This window comes from Nipponia nippon, unplaced genomic scaffold (genome assembly GCF_047370975.1).
Source record: "Nipponia nippon isolate SJK-2023a ecotype South Korea unplaced genomic scaffold, ASM4737097v1 scaffold_13, whole genome shotgun sequence".
NCBI lineage: Eukaryota > Metazoa > Chordata > Aves > Pelecaniformes > Threskiornithidae > Nipponia > Nipponia nippon.
The window spans coordinates 10,508,841-10,531,474 of record NW_028262324.1 but is presented as its reverse complement, the minus strand read 5'-3'; the positions used below and the strand labels follow the sequence as shown (position 1 = coordinate 10,531,474).

The 22,634-nt window shown below is 43.0% G+C and overlaps 1 long non-coding RNA gene across 1 annotated transcript; it reads right to left on the bottom strand.

Annotated features, from left to right (window-relative positions):
* Positions 1-1,366: 1,366 nt before the first annotated feature.
* On the bottom strand, positions 1,367-18,245 carry LOC148056541 (uncharacterized). Its single transcript, XR_015702851.1, has 3 exons — positions 18,010-18,245; positions 3,273-3,385; positions 1,367-1,490 (listed from the first exon to the last, which is right to left on the bottom strand). It is a non-coding gene; the product is annotated as an uncharacterized LOC148056541 (long non-coding RNA).
* Positions 18,246-22,634: the final 4,389 nt, after the last annotated feature.

Here is a 22,634-nt window from a genome sequence, read left to right as displayed (position 1 = left end):
GTTAATTTTGCAGACAGCAAATGGTGACCGTTTGTAACTTATTAGAGATTCAATGTTATGGGGATATATGAGCCTTGCCTTCACCTTTCCTCATGTTTCATGCTGCATGTCATAATAGTCATGTTAACACTGCCACACTTCATGCAGGTCCCCCCTCAAATCACTCGGCAATAATTAGCATTGCCAACTCTTCGTTCTTAGCACTGCTTCCACAGGATTAGGCATGGTTCTCAAAATACACACCTCCTGAATTCATGCTAATTCACAAGAATTTCAGCTGTCTTTACAGGAAGAGATTCCTTGTACCTAAAGAAAAAAAACTTTAAAAGGTGAAGCTTGGTCCCTAAGGCAAAGAACTATGTGCTTTAAGTCAGTCTTGTAAATTGCTGGCATTTGTCTGAGGGTTTGCGATTTTGGGGGGCGAGGTGGGAAGGAGGGAATGAGAGAAGGAAAAAGAAAAAAAGGAGTATTTTTTTTTAGTACATGAAAGAAATAATAGCTCCTGGACAAAGGAACAGCAACAATAACAACAACAACAAAAAAAGGAAGCAAAGGAACTCTCCATTGGATGAAGAGCACTATGGTGCTTTTTGTTCTTTGGCTTAGCACCCCTTAGGCAGAGCAATTCAGCTATAGGAAGAATTGCATCTGGCCCATTGAAGGAGAGACACATTGTTTTTTTCTCCTACAGATATTTGGGGTTTTTCCCTCTCTCCACTAAAATCAAGTTAAAGGCAGAGCATCTCTTTTGCTCCCTTGAATGTAGGATAGGCAGTGAAATGTCAGGAACTGTTGACCCATCATGCTCACCGATTAGGCAGTTGCAGCTACTCCACGATGACTGCAGTGTGCTCACTACCTTACTAAACTTTGTAATATTAGTAAATGCAGGACATGGGACCTTTACAGATTTGGTACAGACCCAGGCTGACTTCTCAGTTTGACTCCTTTCTGCTGAGACATCTACACCTGCAACATTTTGAGCACTGATAATTTTTAGATGTGCAGACTACAGTTAAGTTTATGGGCTCAGACACACAAGCAAGTTCCCACAGTCTAAAAAGTTTCCAAATCCCACCTAAGCCATGGTAAATATCCATGTATGAGCACTTAAACCATGACAATGCAAGAATTTTCCACTTAGTGCAGCTTTCCTTCATTGCAAGCTGAATTAAGTTGTACTATTAACAGATGTAGCCCCGAAGAGTGCTGCAGACACAACCCACCACTCACAGAACGAAGCACATGAAGCTGATGTCTGTGTTAATGCTTTCTATCAGGGGAAAGTAACATGTTAAAGCCATGTATGATGGTCAAAACAGAGGAAATGTAAACATTAAGATTACACACATCATGTTATCACTGACCTTGTTCCTGGCCATGACGAGAGCCTACCACAACCCGACTGTCTTTTCAGTCCTTCTGCAACTTGCAGTCTGCTGCTGTGTTTCACAGGCACCGTACTGCTATGCACCAGTGGTGAAAGCCAGCTACAAGAAAATTAGCTCCTTAGCTCATCATACCCTTTTCTCAGAGATTTTGCATCCATTTATGCATATCAGTTGTATTACCCCAGTATTCCAAGAGCCACTGTATTTTGAGAGACAGCATGACCATGTCTTATGACTACTTAAGCACTCAAATGGTACAAGGAGGTTGACAAAATTGGTAGTGCTTTCTACTCTGCCTACTTAAGAAAAAAAAAAAAAAGTCTTAGGCTTGCCAGTGTAATGTAGTTAGTTAAATTATGGCTGGTATTTTCAGAGACATGCACTAGATCCAAAACTCCTTGTGCATGGTGTTGGCTGAGGTGTGTACATGTGCCAGTCACCTTTGAAATCCAAGGCTACACACAAAGTGCTGCCTTAGTTTAAGGAATGAGTCTCTCTTGCCCTCCAGCATTTGTTACCCCAAATCTTTTAGCATTCCTCAGCTAAGATCACATCATCGCTCTCCCCGTGCCGACTCAGCGGCTCCATTAGTACTCGTTTGTTTGCTCTGAAATGCGTTCCTCTGCTTTGTTTCTTTGGACATAACATTTTTATTTTTTGCCTCTTTTCTCCCTCCACAGGGTGACAGCTATTTTATCACCTACAACAAGAAATGCTGAGCCTGTTGTGCAGGCAAAACATTTGCAAAGGGGCAGGGGGTACACAGAAAGCAGTAGGAAATTGATAAGGGCTGTAAAGTAGCTTTATAAAAATGCCGACAAGCCTGTTCAGGGCACACAGCACCTGCACCTCTGCCCCCGGCAGCGCTTCCTTCAGATGCTCCTATTGTTTTCATTACTATTTGTGACTCGATCATTAATAAATTACTATTTTTTTTCCTGTTGGCTTCAACCACCAAGGGAGCCAGCAGGTGCACCACTTTTACAATTAGCCCTTCGTAATGCATGGTTGGCAAGAAAAGTTGTCCACAAGCTGCAGAGTTTACCAACTGGATTTCTGCTTGATGGCCACAGCACTTGGAGCAATTAGAGGAGAATTTGCAGGAAAGCACCTTAATGCATCTGCTCATGTGGCCAAAAACTTTGACAGAGGGGCTAAATCCCAAACTTTGAGTCCTGCTCATGAAACTGGGTGATACAATCAGAGGGAGAATGTGCAGGGCAATCCGCAGGGCCATGAGAGCAAGCTATGTCTTTTTTGAAAGCGTCATTTCTATCATGTATAATGCTATCCTGCTTTGGTTATCCTGCACTATATGTTTCAGATTAAATAGAAGCCTAACTGAGATGGGACTAAAAGACTGATAAAACTGGGCTGATTTTGGTTTGAGAAGGGGCAGTATAGCAGCAAAGTCAGAAAGTTGCTTATCTCCATCTTTCAGTAAAATCAGGTCCACTCACAGGCAGGGCTTTGACTTTCCACAGCAGTGCCATTCTCTGCATTTGTATTGGTAAAATTATGGATATACTGAATTCCCTTTCTAATACAATATGACTTTCTTAAATACCACCATAACTGCATGATCCTACAGAGGGGTGCAGTGTTTGAACAGCAGTTAAGGGGCACAGGCTGTCGGTTGGTTTTGGGTGGGTCAGGTCAGTGACTGTCAGCATCTGGAGTGGAGATGCTTTCAGCTCCGTTGTGTATTTTTTCCCCCATAGGGAAAAAAAAAAAAAACACAAAAGAAAATGCAGAGCAGAAAGCATAAATGATTTGGTAATACCTAAACAAGGTGAACAAAAAGTAAAAGATCAAAGGAAGAGTAACTTACCACAGATTTCAAATCTGGTATACAGTCAGCAAAGCAGAGAAGTTGCGTACCTGTTTGTCTCTGTGACAGTTTTCCTTCAGTCCCTACGAACTTGGGTATTTCACGCAGTTCTGGTGAAAAAGCACGTTGGCATCTCTGTTAGAGTGACTGAAATACACAGGTTCTAGAGGAAGAGAAAAGAAGAATAAGGTATTAAAGATTAAAGTCATATTGAAAACCACCAAAATCAGAGCTTGCATGGAGCAGACCTGGCTCCATCAGCTCTGCTGTCCTGCCTTTGATGCAGCTGCTACAGGATGCTCTGGAGGAGGAGGAACAAGGCCTGCAGCAGGCAAACCTCGTGTAGTCTGCCCCTTCCACTGCTACAGATCAGGCTCAGATCTAGAGACTGATTCAAGCTTTGATTAAAAATCCCCTCCAAAATTTCTTTCTGTGAAAGGCAAAATTATTATTATATTAATGGCTTCCAAACAAGCGTCCAAGCTCCTTCTATATTGCTAATTTGAACTGGATAAGAAAACAACCTTAAAGCAAATTTTAAAAAGCAAACCTTTTTTTTTTCGTTCTCACTTTACATGATGGCAATACCAGAAACCTTTCAGAAGAGTGTATTAAGAGATCTGCAAGTCACCATGGATTCATCTCAGCAGCTACCTGAGACAAGAAAGACCTCTCTGCAACTGATTTGAAGCAGAAGTCCAAAATCTCTGCTGAGGATCCTAATCACTACATGATCAGGTCATTAATTGTGACCCAACAAGCATTTACTTCCAAAAAGAGTGGAATAACTCTAACAGGAGAGACAGCAGAGTCGTTTCAATATCTTTTGTAGCAAGTTTAATGGGTGGAGACAACATAAGAGCACTTTGGGAGAGGAATCCCATCTGTGCTTAACCAGTAAACTCATGTCACTCAGTTCACATTTGGTACAGCTTCTGTTACCTTCCTGAGAAAAAAGCACACTAAGGTGACAAAAAGCAAAACTTCACATGATCCAGGAGACTTCCAAGAAAGAGAATTTAAGGCAGGACCAGTTAGGAAAGTGTTTTAACAGGAAATCCAATGAACACTTAATTCAGAGCCACAGAATGAGGAATTTCTAACATGGGGTCAAACTGATGCTTTCAGCATAGCTGAGACATACATAGCACTACATGTGTCATGGTCATGTCCTGCCTGTGATACTATCCCAATTTTCCTGTTCCCTGGGAACTCCAGGACAAATCACCAATGAAAGACAAACTTTCTTCCTGCAGATTTTGGTCTGAGGTCTATAGGACCAAGCTGGCAGGCTACCACCTGCACTAAGTCTCTCCTGCATACAGCTAGGCTCCCTCCATCAAAAAGATAACAGTCTGAAATTATTTGCAAAATTCTTTACCTTAAGATATTACTTATTTATAACAACATAGAACCTCATTCAAAATAAAATATGAAAGCTCAAAGCAAATTATCCTGGCCAAATTTTTGTTATACATGCTCTAAAAGAAAAAAAATCCAAAAACATTTTTGAAAGAAGGCAGAGGAAAATCACAGCGTAGTTAGATACAATTAAATAGGTTACCTAAAGGACATAACTGTAAAAAAAAAAAAAAGGACTGAAAACTTAGAAACTGAAGTGTAATGGAATAGTGGTATGAAAAGATGGAGTACAGTTAAAGTCAGAGTATAGTATAGTCAGAGTATAGTTTAATCTCAGCTTCAAAATCAGTTCTTAATTTAGCCAAAATAGGTCATCTAGCCCTGATCCTGGGAAATTTGATATCTACGTGGGTTTGTTGAAGTATGCAATTAAAAAAAACTAAGAAAATACATCCCCCCATTGCACCTCAAATACACCATTTTCCCTATTTAGGAAACACTGATGTTTTCCTTTTTTTCTTCTTCACTTTCAGAATTAACAAGGCTTCCTTTGTGTGTTTGCTTTGCCTCGCTGTGAGCATTAGCCTAGCCCCAGCAATGCCTGGTTTGTTAAAGGTGATGTACCAGACGCAAGGGGTGCGTCTCCTCTCTCTACCCCCTGCCCCAGCACAGCAGCACGGAGCTCACTAGTGGCAGCAACTATAATACGTCTTGTTGAGGCCACATATTGTTAAGCCATTAGACTTTCTCCTGCAACCAACACACAGAGCCCCTTAGCTCCTTCCTTTTACTTGACCTGAACTATAGGTTCTGCTAGCAGTAAACTCAATCACTGTCCTTTCCAAGTCTGCTATTAAACCTTGGCTCTAACCAGCCAAGAAATTAATCTCTGGTGCCTGACCTCTCTCAGCCCCAGCGTGCTCTACAGCAGCTATACACAACCTTTGATCCCCATCTGCATGGCTTCATCCATAAACAAAAGTACCTTGTGGAGTCCAGTGAACCCAGCCGGTCCCTCACTAACATCATCTCGAAAAAAAACAGAGCACAAAGCCTTTCAGCTTGGAAGTTTCATGTTCTGCTGCCAAATCATACCCTTGGATTAAGAAAACTAAATTAAACCAGAACCTCCTGTCTCCAGTCTGCATTTTCGAAGGTCCACATATATATGCACATTGTAATGGGTGAAAAACATTGTTTTCTCCAGTTGCCAGATCCTGTTATTGAATGAGACAACGCCACACATCCCTCTTCTCTGCATATCTGGAATGCATGTCACTCAGGCTGTATTGCTTGTTCCTGGAGAGGGACTAAATCATTACACGTTTGTTAATCCATCATTCATCCTGACAGTCGCTGGTGCATGTTGACAGCTACGGGCAGAGGACAGCCACCAAACCCAGGCAAGCTTTACATTCAAATTCTATCTAAAGCACCAGCATTTCAGGCAGGTTAGGTCTGTCTCCAGTAATTTTATTTTACTGATAGTTATAAGGATTGCTGCAATATAAACTGCTCTCTAGAGTGCTGAGGAAGGAATGAGACCTCACTGCACCAAGCACAGTACCAAACAGATAGGAAGAGCATTCATCATGAAAGAGATGCCCATATAAATAAGTGGGGCACAAAAGAAGTATTTTTCCCAATTTTACAGGTGAGGAATCAAGGCTGAAAGCGATAAATCAATTTTCTTGAGGGCATGCAGGATATTTACAGGAGAAATAAGAACTGATCCTCAAATCTTAATCTACTGCCCAATCCCTTTTCTGCCTGGAGAGCCAATGAAGTCCAAGAGAAACCGATCTCTCTGCCCTGCCATATGGGAGAGCAAAACTGGCTACGTCCCTCTGAAAAATCCTACATTCACGTGGGCAGAAATTCACCTGTGAATTCACTAAACCTGAACAGAAATGCAGGCTGGTTTAGCATGGCTAATCAGTCACTTTGGGATTGAAACAAGCTAATATTTTTTTCTAAATGCGAACAATAGAAGATCTCCCTCTGTTTTATAATGCTGTCATTTCTTCTCCATATAAGCTCTTCAGCAGTCACCAAGTGACTACTTTGCAATTTTAAAAATAATCAGTTTATCTTTTATAATTTTCAGAAGTCTCTAGAGACTTTTCCCCTCTCACTAGGCGTGAACACACAAACACTTGACTTGGCATTTGCCATGAGTAAGGAGACAAAAGCCCCCGCTATGGGGGGGAAGAAAAAGTGTTGGGAACCTTGTAAAACATATCTCCTTGGAGAGTCCCACCCCCATCTGCTTCTCTCCCCCCCAAATTTTCTGCCTCTTCAGTTGTGCTGGAGGCTGAATCAACTGCATATATGGTTGTGCTCTGACCCAGAGGGTGCAGGGGTGTAGCAGCAGAAACAATAACCAAGTTTGCATTTTTTTCAAATCCAATATCAGTTGTGCATACAAGGCAAAATTAACAATCGTCCTTCTCTCTTTATACTGAAAAATACCAGACAGCAAACTCACTGCCTTTTCTCATTACCCTGTCACTGCACAGCAGAGGCTCTCGCAGCGGGGCGGCAGGTCTCCAGCGAAGACTCAGTTGCAGATACGGGCTCCCAACCTCAAGGGCAGTTGCAAGCCCAGAAGGAAAAACACATATGAGATCATCAGCAAGACTATTTGGGCAGTGCTGCTATCAAGCCTTCTAAAGAGCAGCCCTGAGTGAATTCCTTTTAGAAGTCTTTGTTCAACCGATCTCCCTTCTTGCAGATCCCAGCCAGAAGCACGAGGAGGCATGATCCTTTCCATCGTAGAACTGCTGTCCACAACTATTCCTGTTCAATAAGCTTTGTCACAGACTTGAGACTATTTTTGGAAGCTTTAAAAATATCTAAGGGGCACCTTTCCTTTTTACTCAGACACAGCATCTTTTTATGTTTAATAGAGAGATTTAAAAAAAAAAATTATTTCTGCTTAGCATCAACATGACTTTCTGCTAAAAATAAAACTGCTGATCTAGCAAGAAGAATTGGGCAGGAGGAAATTCTATTTATAGAAACTTTTACAACAGTTATCACAAGATGATAAGGATCACTATGAACCACAGACTCCGCTGAGGGGTAGTGTGGTGATGAACCAGTGACAGAAGGAGGCAACACAGCAGCACAGAAGGGACAAAGAGCTTCTAGGGTCCTGCATGGATGGGGACACCAACGGGTTTCCTGTAATATGGAGGAGGACACTCTGAAGGAACATGCTCAGGAGCACTGCATGCTCCTCTCCAAACAGAGCAAGCCCAGGATCTGCAATGGGCAGTGTAAATACCCACTGTCCTGAGTCACACCACCTCTCTTCTGCATTTTAAGCAACAACCAAACAGAAGAGTATCTATCTGTGTTGTTTTGCTTGCTGGTGTGGTTGTGACAGGGTAGAATGGTCAAGGAGCAGGAGAGGGACATTTGTAGTGCTGTGCAAAGAAGTCATCCACTGTTCCTGTCTATCAGACTGAGCTTTCCTCATTCTGCACCCAAAAATAAAGAATAATCAACATTTCTGAGTTATCGACAGTGAAACTCATGGCAAAAAAAGGGGGGAAAAAAGACACATTTTCTTCTCCATTATAAGATTGCCAAAAATTACAATGTCAGAGCCATGAACAATAGGAAGGTAGGAGCAGATCTGATTTGAAACAATGGAGCAAATAAGTCAAGATAATAATAGAACTGAAATAATAACAGGGGTGTCAGCGGAGGAGTGAGTCAGACCAACAGGTTTCTCTTCCAGACCCTGCCACCAGCTTGCTACGTGACCTTGCACAAGTCACTTTACCTGTTTGTGCTGCAAATTTCTCATCTGCAAACCTGTATTTACCTTGCTTGGAAAATGCCTGGGTTTATAGATAGAAAACACTGCACACGAGCCAAGTATTGCTGCCACCTTGCTACCCCAGTCTCAATGTAAACATTTCTCTAAAAGAATAATCAAATATCTCTGATAGTTAACGATCAGAAACTCTTCTGGAAGAGACTGGGTCAAACCCTGACTACATAGAGATCCTCTTGACTTTAGTAGAAGGAGGATTTTTATCTTTTGTATCCAAACAAGAAAACATTTTCATATCTTGCTGCAGCTAACATAACATATTTTGAGCTTTCAGAGGAACATAATAGACGTGATGCACTAAACGAATCATTTGTGAAATTTCACCTTAATTCTCAAGTGTCTGCATGTTCCCAGAGGACCTCCCATTACAGACAAGGATGTTACAAAAAGCACATGGTTTAAGGCATGCCATCCTTTGACAATCAGATAACATACATGCAAGTCTTTTCCTTATCAAAAAATTCCCTGACAATGAGACAAGGTTACAGGGGCTTATTTGGAAGTAAAGGTGATTTTAAAGTGAAGCTGATCTACATTTTTGTTTCCATACTGCTCAATAGAAAGAGATGTGAAAAAGGGGAGCAAAGAGGAAGGGACAGTTAACCAGAGACAAGCATCCAGTGTAGATTGTCACAGGAATTACTTTCTCATTTCTGGATTCTTTACAGAGCTGCTCTTCATTGAACTCTATCACTTGGCAGTTCCCCAGCAAAGATAGTCAAGGGTGTCTTCTAACAGTCTAAGTGTTTTCTCCTCAGGTTTTTGATGACACCTATGTAAGTAAGCCCAAGGAAACTACAGAATCATCTCTTCAAATTTGCTATCAAAACATCCTACTAATAACAACAGAAAATATGTGCATTAGGTTGGATTCAAAGCCCATCTCCTTGATTGGGAAGACAGTGTTTTGTCAGTGTGTACTTTACACTGCTTAGAGGGGTCCAGCAATTTTCAGTGTCACAGGTGACCAAAAAAAACCAAAAAATACCTTGCCTCACTCTTCTCAAAATGCTTTGCCACCCTCTCACACCCTGAGAGGTCACAGATCCCAAACAGGCAGAAGCGACGTGTTTGTACCACTGCCCACCAACACTGCCTGCTCAGGGCCTTTCTGCACACTGCGCTACTGCTCTCTACAGAGTTCTCAAAACTGTCCTCCTATATTTCTCTAAAAAAAAATGACCATTCCTTTAAAATATGGCACCTCTTCTCATGGTACATTGCGATGTGACTCAACGGCACCAGAGCCACAGCTCATATTTCCACAGGGTGCCAACATCTCGGCACCAAAGTGCTCCTGGCGCCGGGCTATCATTTGCACTGTAATTAAATTGAATCCACTCCTTGGCTTGGCTTTATCCCTGAACAATACCAGCATTTGAGTAATACATTCTCAGGGCACTAATACATCACCCAGGCGAACCCTGTCCATGATGTATTGTCGCAATACATCAGAGTGCACTCCCGCTATAAGGATCTATGGGCATCATACATCATCAAGGTGAGGCTGAGTGGTGATGTATGGCTCAGAAGATGGTACCGTGCAGCAGTGGACTAGGCCAGGACCAAGAGCATGAAGGTTGGCATCGCTGTTATCTGATTTCCCGGTGTTATAATGCTGGCACTGAATCAGCCTTCCTGAACCAGCATCTAACTTTAGCCCCTTATTTATTTATCCCAAGGCATCGTATCACTGAAAGCGCCTCTCCTCGGATGCATCATTCTCACAAAGGTCCCAGGGGATGGCTGGTACACAATTAGCGGGAGTATATTCTCAGCTTGATGTGAAGGGTTTTAGCCCATTAACACTAATGGCAGCTGCAGTGCCGAAGCTCCGTATATCACAGGAGACATGTACACATGCACATGCTAAGGTTTGCATGCATCTCACCCGCCCAAGAGGCATCTGCAGATTATTTGGAATAAAATACTTGCAATGCTCAGAAAATCCACTGAAGCAAACAGTAACTTCGTTGTTTTTGAATATTCACCCTCTCAAAAAAAAAAAAAAAATCAAAACATAAACCTGTCCAGTACACACAGGCATGTTCCCTGATGAAAGTGGCAGCCTAGAAGCATGGATCAGGACACTGTTGTGAAGAAAAGCCACCCATCCCCTTTGCCAGCCCATGAGACATGAGCTCTGCAGGGAGCCTTACTGCAAAGTAGCGATGCTGTAGGACTTGGGGGAATGATCAGTGCGAAGAAACAGGCTAATACCGCTTTCGACAACTGAGGGAGAAAGGAGGCTAAGATGAGTATTTGCTGCCTGAGAGTCTTTCCTTTTTGCAAATAACAAAGTAACATTAAAGTATATAGCAATATAAGGCTCAGCAGAGACACTTCGGAGTATTTGCTCAGGAGGAGAATGGCAGAGAATATCCCTAAATGAGCACAAAGGCCAGTTCCCAGGATGTGTGCCGTGCATCATCAGAGCCTGTGCCTGGGCATTCTGATCCAGCATTTGGGACAGCAATGTCCTGGGGAGCAAAGGTGGCTAAAACCAATCTCTGTGCTCCTTATGGAGTCACTTGGGGTCTCCCATAAAGCAGACTTATTACTCCTGTGAAAGAACTAACAGGCATAATAAAATACATATATCCCGGCCAACACCTCTGCCCAGCCCAGCCGGCCCTGAGGGGCTGAGAGGAGCACTGGGGAGGACTCCAGGCCAAGTCACAGCACGTCTTCTACTGCTCCAGCTCCTCAGGGCAGGACCTGACTCACAGCACAACCAACCACTGCTTCTCAAGACTATCACAAGGAGACCATCCTCCTTACGGCACGCAGGGTGGAGGCTGGCACTGCCGATGCTGCCACAATTTGGGAAAGAGCCAGCCAGCCAGCCCTGTGCACCCAACTGCCCTGGTCGGTGGCATGTGAATGCAAGCTTTGTGTCTTTATTAAGAGGTCAAATCTGGCTGTCCTTAAAAATATAAGCACAGCAATTTCCCTCCAGATGTATCCCCAAACGAAGCAACCAGGATGATAGTTTTCTTAATTAAAAAAAAAAAAAAAAATCCTAAGGCATTGACTGAAATAATTTCTCAGACTCTCAATCTAGTCTTTGAAAACAACCTGGAAATGACATTCTCATTAATTACACACCATGTACCCAGAAAATGACAGCACTGCTGAGCTGACAGCGACAAGAAAACAGAAAACAGCTCGGGCAGGTGGATATCAAGCATGCTGTCATGAAAAAATACTCATCTTCATACAGGCGAGGATGGCCAGAGATCAGCCAGGAGCAGGAGCAATGCTGATGCTAACAGACCATTTCTGCACCGGAGCCACAGCGAGCAATGGGTAAAGGCACCCTCTCATCACACCTGGCTGACACGCAGAGGGAACTTCTAGCAGTATTACCCCTTGTAAAGCCAAGACAAGCTCAGTCTGGACAACTCATTTATCTTTGATTACTCTTCGAGCTGCTATCAGTGCAGCATGATTGATTACTGGAGCTGGGAGGCTTCCCCATCACGACACAGACTGAAAGCAAAGTCAGAGGTCTTCCCCTTGCTGACTCCTGTGCAAGTCAATAGGAAGTAGATGTAAACTATAAGCACCAAAATAAGTGGGAAAAATGTTTGGTGTGTGCTTCCACAGTGGCAGAAGACTTTGCAAATTCATATAATGGAGAACACGAAGAGCAGCAAATCCTCTTTAAAACAGGAAAGAAACTGGCTAAGGTGAGTGGCGGAGTGGGAAAAACAGCCTGGTAGTTTACATGCTAATGTAGGACTTGGAAAACCTGGATTTACTGGTCTGCACTGAACCCATAAACTTCTACACACCCCCAGTGAAACTGGAGAACTGCACTTACCCAAAACCAAGGAACCACTTACGAGAAATTTAGGAGTTGGGTTAAATCTCATTGAAACTGGAAAACATGCTCACTTCATTGAAACTAACTGTGAAGGGCAGGAAAATTCACTGTCACCTGAAACAACAATGTGTGTGAACCAGCTTGGAATACGAGATACCCAGTGGATGGAGCTGGCAAGGCGCCGCTCAAGCACAGGCTGCATCAGCACATCTGCCCGCAAAGAGGAGGAACGAGAAAGAGCGCGCGAGAGCAGATAGCCAGCGAGCGGCTAACAAAGCTGGTTGCACAACTGCCGAGCCTGGAGTTTGTGCTGTGCTGGCTGGAAGAGTCGGTAAAAAACAAGCAACGAATCTGTTTCTGATTGTACAGTTCTCCTGTGTACAAGCAAACAAGACCCTCATGCATCCTTTAGTAACAACAATAAAAGTTGCATTAAGAAACAAAAGCAACCTGAAAACAGTTTCTCCTGTTCCCTGGAATAATTTATGAAATATTTCTTTTTTTCCTTTTTGTTTTTTTTTTTTTCTTTTAGAACAGCTCAGAGCAATACCTTACTTAAACCAGATCCATCTTTACCTGAAAGCACAACCCATCGGCAACCTTTGGCTTGCCGAGCCCTGAAAGCATCGTCCTCGCAGGGAGGGCAGAGCCAGGCTCCTCCCGGCAGAGCTGCTGCTGCTGCGCATTGCAGAGGCCATGAACAGGAGCAAGGGCGCTAATGGAGTCGAGCACTCACAAAAACGCACGAACACAGCACCCGCGCCGGCTGGGACGTTCACGGGTGCAGCAGGCTGGTGCAGAAGCCAACACAAGTAGCTGGCTGCACTTGGTGGCTCCACTGGTTTTTCTTGGCAGAGATCTGTTGACTTTTGGAATAAGAGAGAATAACCTGGTTTCGTTCAGGAGTTGTTTGGTTTAAGAACGTGCACCTCTGCAGGTTGGAGCTGTGCAGACAGACTATTTTTGTGAGAGAGAGAGCGAAAACTGAGCAAAGTTTCAGAGAGAAAGTTTATTTTAAAGTATTTCCTACCATCTGGTCAGATTATACTTTTAAGAGTTCAATTATCTTCTGATAAACTTACCAGCCAAATTAGGAAACTAAATACAATTATTAAAGCATAAGAGAACAATTTCAGATTTGCTTCAAGTGCCAATCCAAATTTAACAAGCCCACAGATCCTGATGAATAATTCCAGAAAGATCCTTCAGCTTCATTTCAAACTAGAAGAACAGATGAATGCCTGGGATATGATTTACATTTATTCTCATGTTTTTAATCAAAACTTACACAGTCCTTTTAGCTGGCCAAAACCAGAACTAGGATTTTATAAAAATGTATTCAATTTCTCCACGGAACTGAGGGATTTGAGCAGCTCTGTGCTGAGCTATTGAAGTGCTGCACAAACCCTACCTCCAGTGTGCAACACGAAGTCTGAAAACCTGGGAAAAAATTCCACGTACCCCAGCATTTTGCAGAGCAATCTTTTATCCAGATGCTCTCCTAGAAGCCAGATTAATCTCCTCAAGAACTTTTTTATGGAAAAAAAAAAATTTTTTAAAACAAAAATTCCCCTAAACTCTTGGCCAAGAGTTCAGAGTCCCGTGAATTTACACAGCAATCTGCAGCATTAGCATTCTCCGCCGTGGATACGCACCTTGCCACGCACCTAGCACCTGTCACGTATCATGTAGCAATACTCCTTAACGATCACTAGCGTAATTGATTTCCAACAGTAACAACATATTCATCAGAAGGGACTCAAAGCTAAAATTATCAAGAGTGAAAACATCAGGATGCAACAACGCCACTGGCAAAACTTTATGTCAGAGGTGTTTTACCTTATAGATTCTTACATTTTACCCGTTCCTATATGCAGCGTGGGCTCCTGGACAGCACGTGTCAGTGGCATTAATTAGGAGCAGAGCAATTGCTGACCACCAGTCAAGAGACAGCAATATCATACACAGGAGTTGGTTCACAAGCTCGATTTATGGATTATTAATGCCATTATGTTTAAAGGGCAAAGCCCAGAAGGTGTGAGCGTAGCACCGTTGGCTTTGACAGCGCTAACGGGGTATACCCAAAACAGCCAAGCGGGCCATACAGTTTTAAGCTGCCTGAATTTATAAATTCTTGAGTCCTACATTCCAAGGAAAGGAAAAACCTTTAAACCTGACAACTCCTCCCCAGCAAGTTACAGAAAAAAGGGTATTTAGAGGAGAGTGTGAACTCCAGTTCCTGATGGAAAAACACGCTCCTCTTGCAGTGATTTTTGTTGTTGTATTTTTGTATGGGGGTTAAAAAAGGTTTGATTTTGCAGTTTAGCATGTTGAGGCCTCTCAGTGCTCGCTGTTGGAGGGTGCCGATTACCCAGCTTCATTCATCAAAGTGTCACTTTTCTGACAGCCATTAATAAATATACTGCCAGAGCCCCTCACACCTGGCAGCCATGGCACACTGCAACACGCCGCTAACCTAATTTGCTAATTGCTGCTTTCCCCATTAATTTTAGTCCTGTCTTGTTTGGTGTTGACATGGAGGGAAGAAGAAATAAGAGGGGGGAAAAAAGCAGGCAAGAAAGTTATTTGATGATTTCTGTTTATTTGTGCATTTATTCCTCACCCTCCATCACCATTTACTTGGCGATATCAACTTCTGTTAACCTCCTATTTACTTTTGCCCTTTCTGCCAGAGGACCATGGGCAATACTAATTTTGGTGCTGCTGTGTGAAGGGTTAATAATCCATTCACAGTATTTTTATCCAAACATAAGCCCCAACTTCTGTGCCCCCAGTTCTACCAGCTGACCACCTCCTCCTTGACCCCCCAAAGCCTCGCCCACCCCACAAGCAGCTGCACTTCACTGAGGCCAGGGGTGCTCTGCCTCCCCAGACTTGGGTCTCAGCTTTGCCAGCGCTTCACACCTGCCAAAATCCCTGTTCTGTTAATTCAATTCCTGGCCATTCTCAAACAGAGATCACTCAGTTCCATTAATCAAGTGATTTTCTGATAAATATCCTCTTTAAGGCCCAAGCACAGACCAAGTCCTTTGTGACAAAGCTGGACTGAAATGCAGGTCTCCAGCCGAGGTCAATTAAGACGAGGAGTACCAGACCCATCAAACCTTCAGGCAATGATGAATTGTTGTTGCAGTGCTAGTAAAAGTCTCCCTGCAGGACACTCACCAAGCTGTTGTACTTGGACCACACATTAGGGTCCATATGCTCCAAAGGTTTTCTTTGCCTGATTAGATCTAGCAATGACTTTCTTCACCTACCACTCCAGCTGTGGTGGTAGGCTTTGCCTCCTCTTTTCAGGAACGGGGTACTAACGCCCAGGAGCACTGAGGCTCATTGGGCTCCAGGTAGATGCTTGGCCACAAACATCTGGCTAAGGAAGCAGAGACACCTGCGCTATGCAAAGGTTTCCAGATCAATCATCCTTTTCTCTAATTAATGCAAGAAATGGGCACATCGATCCCAAAAGTAAGACCTGGGTGCATGCTTCTGTCCCCTTAGCCTGCCAGCTTGGGTCCTTCTTTCAAAGCCTTCTTTTAAATACCAGCTGCTAGGGCAAGATTCCCAGTCCCTTTGGGTAACCAGAGCCTCCTGCTGCTGAAGCACTCAGACCCCAGCCATGCAACACTTGTGATGAGAGAAACGGTCCTCTCTTGGTCCAAAAGCCTTGCCTTTGAGCAGACAGCCAGGATGGCTTCCACTGTCAGCCTGTGCCGAATGCAAGAATTTCCGGTTTTTCATTAAGACATGGAAGACAAGAACATGGATGCCAAAAGCAGCCAAATTCCACCTTTACTAGGGACTTGCAGTCTGTCATCCACACACTGAATATCCCAGTTCCAGGAATAATTCAAACACTGGGGACACATTTTTAGAAGCGGTTGCAATGAGTTGCTACTAGATACTAACAAGAAAAGTTTTGCTGCTTCTGAACGGGGTTTAGTGCAAAACAAATGCTTTCCCTTAAAAGAAGCAGAGAGTATAAATAGATTAAAATTGGATCATGTCACCAGAAGGGTCAAAATCAGGAATAATCTAGGCTGTTTCAAAGTATTGAGTACATACAGAAACTACTTCTTTGAACCAGCATACATATGACTGCTGCTAGAGGACCAGCTCAGGTCTGGAAGCAAGATTCCACTGAACCTGCATATCAGGACATTGGACATTGTTTTTTCCACCTTTGAAACGTGTGTGTGCCCATTTAGCTATTCTGACAGTTAAAATTGTACTGATATTTAGTTTTGCAATGGTACGGCGTTCCTCCCAGCTGGTAGAAGTGTAACCCACAGCCCTCCTTAACCCACTGGTGGGATCTTTTTGTATTTCACCTTTACCCAGAAAAGTTGGACTGGTTTGTATTCACCTTGAAAGGTCCACTGCAATGTTGGACTGCTGCTCCGCAAGGCCCCAGCTCCCAGGGAGCTGAACGAGACCTGCCACAGGCAGGGCCTTCAACTTCCAAGGGCCTTAGAAGTAAAATATACTATCTTGCTCCGAGTGAAGTTAAAAGGCCCCAGTAAAGAGTAACAGCATCTCAGCCTTTAGCCAAAAGCTTCAATTCATGGTCCTTTAAAGTTAAATTTACTGCCTCCATTTAGCAATGTCCCTGTAAAAATCCCTCCTGGCACAGAAAAACCTCTGTGCAGTTCAGCAGTGCTATGGCAAACAAAGTATTTCATCCTAGGGATCTAGCTGTGCATCTATCTGCCTTTATTTAGGTCTTTGTGTCTTTTTATTCCCTTCGGTGCTCAACAGCTCCAAGCAATAAGGCAGCACAGGTTATCACACTCCTCGCTCCTCAAGCCCAGCATCTTCTTCTCCTTGCTGAAGAGCCTATCACAAGGCGGAAAACCACCGACATGTCATTTACCTCTGTGACAGGGAAGGATACAGCTTTATACAACTCCACTAGGTCTTTCTCCCAGTGCAGACAGATCAAGAAAAACTAGACAGGGCAGAGCATGAGTAAAATGATCAATGCTCTACCTACTAGTATGATAACTCCTATTTTTCAGAAGTCAAGGTTACCTCAGGGCTTTAACCGCTCTGCAGTATCACCCCTGCCCTTTAAAGATCCAATTCATTTTCTTGCACAAACCTTGACATGCCCCGACCCATGGCCACTGAGTTTGCTACATGTGTTTTCTGCGTACAGGCAGGCAGGATGGTGAAGCCAAGAAGCTTTTCCCAGGGAAAGTTTTGTCAGAACGGGTACATTTGCTGTAAAAAGTTTTGTCTGAGAGCGTTTTCTGACAAAAGATAAAATAAAGGAAAAAATTTTGTTGAAAAATACCAGGTCAGTTGGAGAGGAAGCCCTTTCATCTTCCATTCTCTGGGTTGGTTTTATTACGCTGCGAAGCCATTTTACTGAATTAGTATCGTAATCATGGCAATATAATGGGGGTATCGAACACTGCAGCATGAGCCAGATCCCTCAGCTGGTACAAACCAGCATGGCTCCATTAATGTCAGTGGAGCCAATTTATATCAGCTGAGGATCTGCCCTTTAGTATTTACTACATGAAAGCCAGACTACAAATGGGAGAAACCTATATTAAAAACAAATATCTTCAATCACAGCAGCAGGAATGCAAAAAAATATTGGCTGAGTCAACTTTTATAGCAATGTTTTCTTTCTCTCCTGAGTGCTCAATTTTGAACACTCCCCTATAAAATTTTCCAAGCCTGGAGCAACTTTCCTCCTTCCACCAGTTAAAACCCACCTCACCTGATGGAGGCAACAGGGCTCTGGAGACGCTCTACTTCTTTGTCCACCTTGGGGACCTGGCAGCATCCCCACGTTGAGACAGCTCAAGCCTGCAGCCAGCCAACAGGACAGTTGTGAAAATGGAGATCAGGCCACAAACATCTGCTCTTCCTGGAAACCGTGACCCTTCCCGTGAGGAGAAAGCTGCTCCACCAGCCCCCTTTGGAAGGCTACCGGGTCCCCCGAATGAAAGCACGCTGAAGAGTTCAGGGCCCCTCAGCAGCCTTGCAGTAAGCACCTTTTGTTTAAAGCCCAGAGCTGTTAATTAAAGACTGGTGATTAATGATTAAACTCCACGTGGTTCCTATCTCAGGCTTAAAAAGTCCTAGGGATGCTGACTTTGCTGAAGGCTTCAGTGCGAGGTTCTGGGATGTGAGTAGCTATTTATAGAGAAGTCCGTCAGAGCTCTGAAAGGAAGTGCTCCTTCCACACAATTAAGAGAAAAAAATTACCATTTCCAAAAAGTATAAAGGTCAAATATTCAGATTAGGTAAACAAGCGCTCTGCCTGTATAAGCTGCAGCCAGAAATGAGAGACCATTTCTGTGTGTGCTTTCCCCAACTGGGTGCGTTCAGCTCTTGGACTCAGGTTTCTATAGCAAATATCCTCTCTTAGGGATTTCAGAATTCATTGTCCATAAACCTTGCAGATCCTGACATCATACTGTGCTCATGAATAATGAATACAAAGGGCTTCCACGTGCAGGATCTGACTAACTGATCAGGGCAGTGTTTACTGAGTGCCAGGGGTTGCTTTTAAAGGGCTTTCCAGTTGCATTTGCTGTACAGTACACTCTTAGTATACATCTTACCAGTTCAGAAAAGCTGTCCCACCTAGAGAAACATTTTAAGACTAACACAGAAGGACCCTTTGGTAGTACAAGGCTGGTTTAAACAGCTCCTCGCGCCCTGAGGCTGGTGCAAGGTGCTTGGCTTTCCTGAATGCTGTAAAATTCATGCTACTCTACAAGTTTCTTAGATATCCCGAAAAAGTTTAAAACAAAGCAAGGGCTGTCCAGGCATATTGCAGAATTGATCCACTCTGTAGCCATCTGGATTACAGTCTGAAAACTTCAGTGTAGGATCTGGACCTCCCAGCTTCAAGCTCTCGTATCAGACAACGCCAGAAAAGTAACGCCTGGCTTCTGCCATCCACTGCAAGCAAAACACGTCAGGGCAGCACACAGCCAGGTTCAGACCTGGCCCAGACACTTGGCACAAGTGAAGGCAGGCTCCAAACTGAGCCTGCCTAAGCGACATAGGCTAGTAAAATTAAGATCAGTGGGATCTTTTTTGAGATCTGCCCTACTATGGCTGAATGCTGTTTGAAGTTTTGAAAACTGTTTGAAGTTTTAATTATTTTAAGACAGAGGAAATGTAAATATTTTTCTCAGGTCCCCAGATTTGGGCATTGCTGACCCATTACAGACCAGGCACCTTTCCTGATTATAAACTCTCTCTCTGACCACATTCAATTAGAGAAAGTTGGTTTATGCTCTGAATGTTAAGGGATAGCCTCTCTTCTTATAAAAATACATATACACATGTTTTGACAGCTCCTCATTTGCTTCAGTCCAGCATCTGATTTACTGCAGTCCACAAAATCATAGAAACAACGGTGGAAGGGACCTTTGGAGTTCTCAGATCCTACCTCCTGCTCAGAGAAGTACCATTGCCAGCACTAGGCCAGGTCAGCCATGGCTGTGGTTCCACAAACACTCTTTGTCCTGTGCTATATCCATACAAGCAGTTATTTCTTAATCAAAGGCAGTCACATTGCTCAAGTATGATTTGCCCTTCAAAAAATCATGCCGATTTTTCTGATTGTCATCTAGTCCTTCCAAGCTCATGTTTGAAAATAGGTTGCAAGAAGACATGCTCCGTGAACTGTAGACTGACTGACTGGGCTAACTGTTGCCTGGGTCCTGCTCATTGCCTTTCTAGCAGCCTGGAGTAACATCAGCCTTTTTACAGTCATCAGGGACCTCCCCCATATCACCATGATGTTTCATACACAGCAGCCTCACAATCACAATCACTTTTTCATCATCTTCAGGTGAATTCCATCTGACCCCATAAGTTCAAATACGTCAAACTTCTCTGAGAAGTCCTTAAATATTTGTTCGTCCACTGCTGGCTGTCCCTATCCTTCCCATGCTGATTTTGACAAGACCATCACATACCTTTTCTTTGGTTTCACAACACTGCTGTAATACATACTCCTGCCGAAACACTGTATTTTCAAAATTTAAGTTACAACAAATGAACATACCTTTAGATAAACTTTGCCAAGTCTGAGTCCCATTGCCACTGTTTTACATTTTCAGGTCTCCCTGTGAAACGAAAATTTTTAATTGTGGTTTTGGGGGGTTCCCCCCCATCTTTCAATCATACTTGTGAGATGCAAGTTAGACATGTTTATGTTAAAAACTTCGGTAGGAGCTCTCAGAGCCTAATTATTGCCTATCAAAGTATAATAAATCCTACATAGGCTATATATACTATATATCACATAGGCTTCAAGAGATTGTACATTATTATTATCCCTTTTTGACCTTGACAGTTAGCCAAAAAATTTTGGTACTTGCATGTTTTTTCTAGTGTAAAAAGAAAATAACTGAAGGCGGAGTCGATGAGCAAATCCTATTTGTTTATAAAGGACATAAAAAGTCCCATTCTTCCTTCCATGGCATAAATTGTGAGAAAGGGTTGTTCCACAGAACTGCTCCCACCATCGCCTTTCTGACCAGCACTCAGCCCAAAAATCTCTCTCTAGGTTTTCTTGAAATTATTTTCACAATGTATTTTGCACTGCTGTCTCTCGGGTTTCATGGTCTTTCTACAAATGTGTTTTACAAAACACTCCAAAGCTTTAGCATCTATTCCACATGTGCCTGTTTCATATGCAGACACGTGTTTGGGTTTTGGCAGGTGGCTGCTATCACTTAAGCTATGTGGTTTCAAAAATGTCTTCTTACAACTATCCTAGTAAAGGAGTGGCACTTCTACTTAGCCCATAATGTTACACGACTGGAATTCATTATATGGTTTTCTCTGCTTTGTTTTAGCCTGTGAAAGAATGCATTTGCTACACAGTGCCCCAGGCAGTTCATCAGCAACAGGGCTCAAGCCCAGCATGACAGACATTACAGAATCATGGAATATTCAGAGATTATATTAAAGTTACAAACACTACGTGTATATTCTTATCCATCCTAGTGATAGTTCTCCTGGCTCCATAAGTAAAATATAAAGTGCTTCCTGCAAAAAAATGAAGCCATTAGTGGGTAATTAATGCAAGCCTTGAATGCTAAAGCGGTATGAGTAATATGTCTTTTGAAGTTTGGCCACAAGAGGAAGGGGGGAAAATCTCACATATCAATTTGACCAGACTCAATGCTTTAACCAACAAAAGGTCCTAAATGACGTAAAATAGAGGTCCTAGCCTGGAGGAAACCATCACTTGTGTTTAAGATCTCATAGGCACACAACTAGGCAGAGGAGCATTCCCTGTCCCTTCCCAGTCTATCAGGGCATATGCAGACCCCACAGTCCTCACTGTATTATGCAAAACAGTAGAACAAAAATACAATTAAGCTCCTTGTTTTTAAAGATAGGTTTTCCTTGAAGTACTCTTGTTCCCAACAAATAGCTCTCTACTGCCTGACAACATGGTGATCCATGTCACTCCATTCTATTGACCCTGTAAAAACAGGACATCAGCCTTTGGTCTATGAAAGGACAGTAAATTTCAGGAGCTTGAGGAAAATGACCTGGCTCGAAACTAAGGTTTTACCTAAATAGGGTGTCTTCAAGTAAGGTCAAAAAGTGTCAAAAGAAAGGTAAGATCACATCTTGAAGAGCAACTTTCTAATACTTAGAGCTAGAAGACTATGCGCCATTAGTGGTGAGAAGAATCAGAGCTCTCCAGAGTCCACAAAGCCAGAGAAAGAAAGCATGGGTTACACCACAGCTTTCAAACTGAATGTAAAAAAAGGATAAAACTTCAATAGACATAATCCCATGGTCTGTTATTCTGAAAAAAAATCCAGCAACTCTTTGGAAATCAGGAGTGGGTTACTGCTGGTTTAACTGAAGGAGAAGTTTTGCCTGATGCTCTTAATAGTTGCAGCAGAACACAAACATCTGGGTCCAATTCCCCACTGATCCAAGCCCTTAGTTACCACAACTGTAAAATACCTATTTCACAAGAAAGTTAGAAAGCCAGCAGGAAACGCCTTTTTGTGCTGACAAATGCCATTACAATGAAGTATCACCTAGACTCAAGTCTAGCCAATTCCCTTTGTTTCCAATTTTCACATGCACCAAAGACTTATCCTCACTTAAGCAAAACAAGTCAGTAATGTGACAATGGAAGATAAATGTATAACGCATGAACACCAGAGGAAAAGAGTTAGAATGTGATTGCAAGTACAATGATAGGTCCATTCCAGAGTGGCAATAATTAGCCCTTTAATTAAACTTATCTTGCTGCTAGACAAGAGCAATGCTCAGCAACACCTGGCCTGGAACGTTCCCATCTCTGCAGGCAGCAGATGGAGCGCACAGACGCGATCCACCTCCCTC